This window comes from Poecilia reticulata, linkage group LG6, assembly GCF_000633615.1.
Source record: "Poecilia reticulata strain Guanapo linkage group LG6, Guppy_female_1.0+MT, whole genome shotgun sequence".
Lineage (NCBI taxonomy): Eukaryota > Metazoa > Chordata > Actinopteri > Cyprinodontiformes > Poeciliidae > Poecilia > Poecilia reticulata.
Genome location: NC_024336.1, coordinates 14,840,144 through 14,847,910, shown reverse-complemented (window position 1 = coordinate 14,847,910; position 7,767 = coordinate 14,840,144). Strand labels below are relative to the sequence as shown.

The following is a 7,767-nucleotide window of genomic DNA, read 5'->3' as shown; positions in this document are numbered from 1 at the left end:
GGATGGATGGATGGATGGATGGATGGATGGATGGTCTCCAGAGTTGACCTAGAGAAAATTGTTCATGCTTTTGTGTCATCTCTTCTGGAGCTGACTCTGTGGAGGTTTTTCAAAAGGAACTAAAAGCTTTTTCATTTTCTCAGGCTTTTTTACATCATGATTTTATTGTGTTTCTTGTGTTTGCATTTGCTTTGTGTAGTTTTAATGTTGATTTTTTTATTCTACAGTGCTTTGTGATTATATGTCTGTGAAAAACTTTACTTACTTAGAAAGTAAAAGCACATGAGAAGGTTAAAAAAACACRGTAACACTTTATTTGAAGGGGTGACACGACACTGTCATAAACATGACATAACACCTGTTATGTCATTAATAAAGACATGAAGAAGTTTTATTAATGTTTATGACAGTTGTCATGAGGTGTCATTCGGTAAATAATGACACTTTTAATGCAAAGTTGCTCTAAAAGTTGCATTAAAAGTCCATTAAAAGTGCCAACTTTGCATGATTTTGTAAATAATGACAATTTAATGCAAAGTTGACACTTTTTCATTATTTACTGTCACTTTATGACAGCTGTCATAAACATTCATAAAGACTTCTTTATGTTCATGACAGATGTTATGTCATGTTTTTGACAGTGAACACCTTCAGGTTTATGAACACCTTCAAATAAAGTGTTACCAAAAACACTAAGAACAGACAATATAAATCTGAATAAAATAAATAAAATATAAGACATTTGAGAGATTTTAATACAATTAAATAAGCAGCAGCTAAAGAAAAACTGATCTAAAGAAAAGCCAGTATGGCAGGAACAGAAATAGAAAATAACTAAAGCTGAGAACAAATAAAAAAGAAAGTCATCAAAAATGAAAACCCTGAAAAACCCAACTATGCTTTCACCCAAAACCCTAAACCTAAACCTAAGTAATGGCAATTTTACATTGGCCAGATAACTTAACCAAAGTGAACGGTTTTTGGGAAAATACCAGAGCGCCTRGAGAAAAACCGGTTCTTGCAAATTTTATAAGTAAAAGTCCTGTCCAGAACCAGACACCTTCAAGCTGTGCTACATTCTAGTCAGTACAGGACATTGACCCTTTTGATAAAACACTTAAGGGTATATCTGTCTCACTTTTGTGACAGATTTGCACATTTGACATGACAAATTAACTTTACCTAATGGAGAAAAACTACCAGGAGGACCTGGAGGTCACCCAGCTGGAGAGATCCACCAGGAGGACCTGGAGGTCTAATAGAGAAAAACCTTTACAACCCAGGACCTTGGATCATCCTCCAGTGGTCCTCCTTGCTGGGTATGGCCAACATCCAAGCTTCCTGCTCCTTTGTCATTGTTCTCTTATTAATAACTTTTGGTTTGCTTTTCTTTTTTGGCAATAGTACTTGTCTAAAATCTGTTTCTTTGGGGTCTTTTGTAAGTTTATCCAAATAAAATGCATTGGCTTTCTTGTAGGCTAAATTAGAAAGGAACTGGTAATACATTTTCAAAGGTACAGAAGGGTTCCAATATTGAGAAGACACCGTAGCTCACATCAAAGTTAGGTCTCACGCATATATATTCATGGAATATATATGCTCCCACAAAGGAGAAAAGTATTGTCAGTAAAATATTTTTTAGGAAATAGGCTGAAGAACTCCAAGCATTTGGAAAGTGACGCCTAACAGCAGAAGACACTGCTCCCTCATCAGGGTCGGTCTCTCCATCTCGGTGACCTCCAAGATGGGCTGGTGTGTTTTGCCGCCTGATCTGCATGTTCTCCTGAACTTCATCATCTTGTCCTAATTTGTCTGAAGAACCTGTGCTCTCACTCTTTGAAATCGAACAATCAGAGTGAGAAGACGTGCGATGGAGTGGCTGAAATCGATTAAGCACTTCGTCCTCAGTTTCTGAGAATACGATTTCCAACGATATACTCTCTGTTGATTCACCAGTTTCAGCCCAGTTCTCAGGTTGTGCAGACGAGGTCGAAGGCTCTATTATACCATGATTCTCAGCCTCAGTGACAGCAGTCTCTTCTTCTGGAATTACTGTTTCCACAGCAGCATCTCTGTCTGTTTGAAGCTGAAATACATCTGATGGTGAATTTAGAAATATTGCATTGTCACTACCAGCTGAACTTGCATCTGCGAGTACATCCACCTCAAGATTACAAGCACTCTGTTGCTCTGAAGACAGCTTGGTGATTTCTTCTTCTTTTCTTTCTTCCATATCTTGTCTTTGCTGGATGACATCAACCTCTGAAGTAGAAATCTGTTCTTGGTCAGATTCTGGAGCTTCAACATCCAAACATATTATAGATTTCTCTTCCTCGTACATAGTAATTTGAGGATACTCAGATTTAGTATCCTCAAATTTCTTTGGTGTTGCAAAAGAGGTGTCCTCCAGTCTGTGGATCCTGTGTCTGTCTTTCCATAGAGCCAGCCTAGTGACTCTAGSGAAACGACGGTTTGTTTTCCTAGAGTCACTAGGGTGCTGTTGATTAGGCACATCATGATCATCTTGTTCAGCATCCAAAAATGTAGAGCTGTGTGCACTCTGGTCTGTCTCTAAAGAAAATGTGCCCTTCAGATTTGGTGGATGTGGTTCTGCTAATTTATTAATTTTTTCAGTGAGTTCTGAAAGGCTTTGAACCTCACATTCAAGTTCATCTGCTAATCTCCGTGCAGCTATGATATTTTCATCTACATAATCACTGTCATAATTTCCAGATGAACTTGAACTGTCAAGCACAGCTGTCTTGTCTAGTATTGCTCGCAATTTCAGGAGCTCATCTTGCGATTCATTGTATAGTTTGTGGTAGTATTCCTTTTGTTCTCTTTCTCTAGATACCTCTGTATCAAGTTCGGAAATTCTCTGGTGAAGGGAAAATGGCATGCTTTCTTCAGCTTGTGGTCGACACAAACTTTGAGATTCTTTGCTTTGTTCTGTATCTTGTGTTCCTTTCAGAGGGCCACCGCCCAAAGTGGATATCTGTTCTTGATCACATTCAGGAGCTGTGATGTCCAAACATGTGCTAGAGTTCTGAGAATTAGTATCCAAGCTTATGTAACGTGTGTCTCTAGACTCCTCAGTCATAGCAGCAGAGGTCTCCAGTTGTGCAGGTTGCAGAGCATGAGTTTCCACTGCAACACTAGAATCCTGTAAAGTGGGCACCCAGGGATCATCATTTTCAGTGACTAAAAATGTGTAAGATGTGTTCTCTATGTGCTCAGTCTTGGAAGAAATTGTTTCAATTGAAATTGTTTCCTCAGTCTCTTCTACAATCATGCATGTAGTGGCTGTTTTTGCCGTCTCTTCAGATTTCAAAAGGAAGTTGTCCCACATTGCACGCAACTCCAACAGCTCATGATGTTCTTCATTATATAGTTTTTTGTAATAGTCCTTTTCAACCTTTTCCTTAAGCAATTCCTCCTCAAGATCATCATTTCTTTGTATAATGGAAAGTAACTCAGTTATTTCTGCTTCTGTTGTACACACATCCTGGTTCTCATGCTGAGCATCCAAAACTGTGGAGATCTGCACGTTTTGGTCYGTCTCTAAAGAAAATGTGCCCTTCGCATTTGCTTCGCATGGTTCTGCTAATTTCTTAATTGTTTCAGTGAGTTCTGAAAGGCTTTTAACCTCACATTCAAGATCATTTGCAAATCTCCGTGCTTCTTTGATATGTTCATCTTCATAATTATTGCCATCACTTTCAGATGAACTTGAAGTATCAGGTACAGCTGTCTTGTGCTTAGATGTCTGATTATTGCTCTCTAATATTGCATGCACCTTCAGGAGCTCATCATGGAATTCATTTGCTAGATTGCGGTAGTAGCACTTTTGGTCCTTCTCTTCAGATAACTCTGTCTCAAGAGCGGAAACTCTCTGGTGGAGAGAAAGTACCTTGTTTTTCTCTGCTTCTAGTTGACACAAAATTTGAGATTCTTTGCTTCGTTCTGYATCTTGTGTTCCTTTCAGAGGGCCACCGCCCAAAGTGGATATCTGTTCTTGATCACATTCAAGAGATGTGATGTCCAAAGATGTGCCAGAGTGCTGAGAATTAGCATCCAAGCTTATGTAATATGTGTCTCTAGATCCCTCAGGTGTAGAAGCAGAGGTCTCCAGTTGTGCAGGTTCCACTGCAACACTAGAATCCTGTAAAGTAGGCACAACCAGCTCCTTGTTGTCAGGATCTATAAACATGTAAGATGTGTTCTCTATGTGCTCAGTCTTGGATGAAATTGTTTCATTTGAAATTGTTTCTTCGGTCTCTTCTACAATCATGCATGTATTGGCTGTTTTTGCCGTCTCTTCAGATTTCAAATGGAAGTTGTCCCGCATTGCACGCAACTCCAACAGCTCAGGTAATGCTTCAACATATAGTTTTTTGTAATAGTCCTTTTCATCTTTTTCCTTAAGCAACTCCTCCTCAAGATTATCATTTCTTTGTCGAAGGGAAAGTAGATGAGTTATTTCTGCTTTTGTTGTACACACATGATGGTCATGGTCCTCAGACACAGTAAAGTCCTCAGAGTTAGTATCCTCAAGTTCTTTCTGTGTTGCAAAAGTCATGTCCTGTTGCACGGATTCAGAAACCGTGACTTCCATGGTGTCACTAGGGTGCTGTAGGTTAGGCAAATTAAGTTCCCCTCGATTAGCATCCAAGAATGTTGAGCTATCTTCTTTGTAGTTCATTTTATCCAGTGTTGTGTGCAATTTCAGGAGCTCAGCTTCCAATTCATTGTATAGTTTGTTGTAATGATCTCGTTGCTCCTTTTCTTTAGATAACTCTGCCTCAAGCTCACAAATTCTCTGTTGAAGAGAAATTAACTTGGTCATCAGTTCTTGGTCACTTTCAGGAACTGTTCTCTCCACTTGTGCAGGTTGTRGAGCATCAATTGTGTCTCTAAGGTCAGTCTGTAAGGAACTGCCATTCATGCTAAGAATTTCTTTTGAATCTGGTAAGCTCCTAAATTTTTGAACTAACTGTTTGATCGTTTGAACTTGAAAGTTAAGTTTATCTACAGATTTCCACACACCTTTTATGCTATCTTCTGCATTCGCATCATCATCATCATCATCATCATCATAATCATCATCATCATCATGATTTCTAGATGAACTTGAACTTTCAGGTACTCCTGACTTGTTTATATACTGCAGATTGTATTCATCCACCACTGTACGCAACTGCAAGTCCACATCTTGTGATTCATTGTACAGTTTTTTGTAATGGTCCTTTTCCTCCGTTTCATTTGATAACTCTGCCTGAAGATGATAAACTTTCTGCTTCTCCAAAAGTGATTTGATAAGAACTTCATCTGAAACACACAGCATTTCAGATCCCTGGCTTTGTTGAATATCATGCCTTTGCTCAGCAAGTTCAACTTCCAAATCAGAAATCAGTTCTTGCTCACTTTCTGTAGTGTCAGAAACTTCATATTCGTCCTCCCAAATCATATAGAGCCTCCGCTTTTCATAGTCAATCTCTTCAGAAAACCTGTCTTTTGGGACTACTAACTTATAAAGTTTCTCTTCAGATTTACGTACAAATTTGATGTTTTCATCTACCATTTCAAAGCTGTCTTCTCCAGATGAACTTGAACTTTTAGGCACAGTCATGTTTTCTTCAAAATTCTGACCGACATCCTCCTGTGCTGCAAACTTGTCTACTCCTGAATCTGCCTTTTCAAAGCTGTCTTCTCCAGATGAACTTGAACATTTAGGCACAGTCATGTTTTCTTCAAAATTCTGACCGACATCCTCCTCTACTGCAAACTTGTCTACTGCTGAATCTGAACCAATCCTTCTGAAAGAGATATTAAGGTCCTGTTSCTCAGAGTCGTCATATTGGTTATCTTCAGAATCCACAAATTTGCGATTCATGTGTTCATTTTGTTCAAACTCAGCAGAAAATGTTCCTTCCGCAAGATTTTTGTTTGCCATTGCTGGATATTGTGACTGGTCGATGTTCTGCCTACATGCTTCCAGTTGAATCAGAAGCTCATCCAAGGCTGAACTTAGTCTGTCAATATCACTACCTAAATATACGTCTGCACCAAGATATTCGGTTTCAAACTYGAACGTCTTGTTTTCAAGTGCTATCTTTAAGTCCTGCCACATTGAATGCACTCTCAAGAGATCAGCATGAAACTGAATGAATTTGTTCATATAAAGCTCCTTTTCTGACTTCACTTTACATATCTCCTTCTGAAGAGTAAGGCAAGCTAAACTAACATTTTCAAACTCAGTTATGTTTTGTTCAAAACATATATTGAATTTTTCCATCTTTGAAAACATCTTATAAAGCTCAGCTTGTGATTTCACGTATTGCCTTTTGTAATGATCCTTTTTGGCTGTTTCTTTCATTAACCCCGACCTGTGATCACAATGTCTTTCCAACAGGAGAAATGCCTGACTTTTTTCTTCTTCTTCTGGTACAACAAACCATTGTGAGTCCAAGGTTTGCTGCCTGTTGTGGTTTTGCTCCCAAGATATTATCTGCCTACGCTCACAGTCTGGTTCTTCAGACTCCAAAGTTTCACCAAACCTTTCTTTGACAGAAAGAGAACTCGACCCAGATTCAGTATCCGCAGCTCCATAGTTTGTGTCCTTGCTTGTTTGAGCCTTTCCAGCATAGATCTCCTTTTGCTTAAACCCTGAAGAATTGATTTCAAAAGAGACAGAAGGTTTCTGTACTTTGGCAGCAAAATGATCCTCAGATTCACTGTCTGACAACATGTAATGATTGTCTCCATTTTGCTCAAGCTCAACAGAAAAAACATCTCTTGGATTCAGTTGATTTTGAGTCTGGTTTTCTTGTTGTTGCAAAAACTTCGCTTGAAGGTTAAGTTCATCCAAAACCAAAGATAAAACGTTAATCTCTCTCTTTATACCAATGTTRCTGTCGTTATTAGAGGTGCCATCCACTGAAAGGTAATCTATATTTTCCTGAAGCTGTTTCCGTAATTTTTTCCACAATAAATACACTTTCAACAACCAAGCTTGGGATTGAAAGTATAGATTTTTCCAGTGTTCCTTTGCCAATGTCTCTCTAAACAATTCTGTCTGAAGACCGCTAGAATTAATACTTGTAAGTAGACTTTGAAATTCAAAAGAGCTATCTTTAGTGTTGATACTGCTCTTATACTTTGAGTTCACCTTCGAAAGTTCAACCTGTGATTGAAGGTACTGGTTTCTGGAATGCTCACTTTGGGCTTTTCCCGACAAAGACTCTTCACAAGATCTCTGTTCCAAGGTAAATGTCTCGAACACTTCATGCTCTGACACATACAGCCTGGACGACTCTTCCTCTTTCTCTGCAGCAACATGCAGACACGTGTTAAAATTTCTTGACATTGCAATGTCTGGGTAAAGAAGAATGGTTCTTCTAGTTTTACTTTGCAAAATAATTTGCTATTAAAACAGCTCTGATCCAGAAAACTGGACTGTCTTACCACTGTCTGGACTGTTTTTAMTTGTATCATACAASAATGATACAAGTAAAAACAGACGTCATAGACCAGGGTTGAACCTGTATTATGTCATAAAAGAAAATATTTGCATATCCTAGTAAATGATGACGCAGTCAGTTCTCTACCCGCCCACATCGTTTGCGTCACGTCATCGAGTTGTCGATGTTGTCTACTGCAAAGAAATCTGCAGTAGATAGATAGATAGATAGATAGATAGATAGATAGATAGATAGATAGATAGATAGATAGATAGATAGATAGATAGATAGATAGATAGATAGATAG

General features: G+C 38.6%; 1 protein-coding gene across 1 annotated transcript in view; it reads right to left on the bottom strand.

Moving 5' to 3' along the window:
- The window catches only part of slc17a8 (solute carrier family 17 member 8), a 23,316-nt gene extending 15,695 nt beyond the window's left edge, over window positions 1-7,621 (bottom strand). Inside the window, exon 1 of the mRNA XM_008411458.2 lies at window positions 7,219-7,621. The gene's annotated coding sequence lies outside the window, so the exon portion shown is untranslated. The remainder of the gene's footprint in view (window positions 1-7,218) is intronic.
- Between the last annotated feature and the right edge of the window lie 146 nt (window positions 7,622-7,767).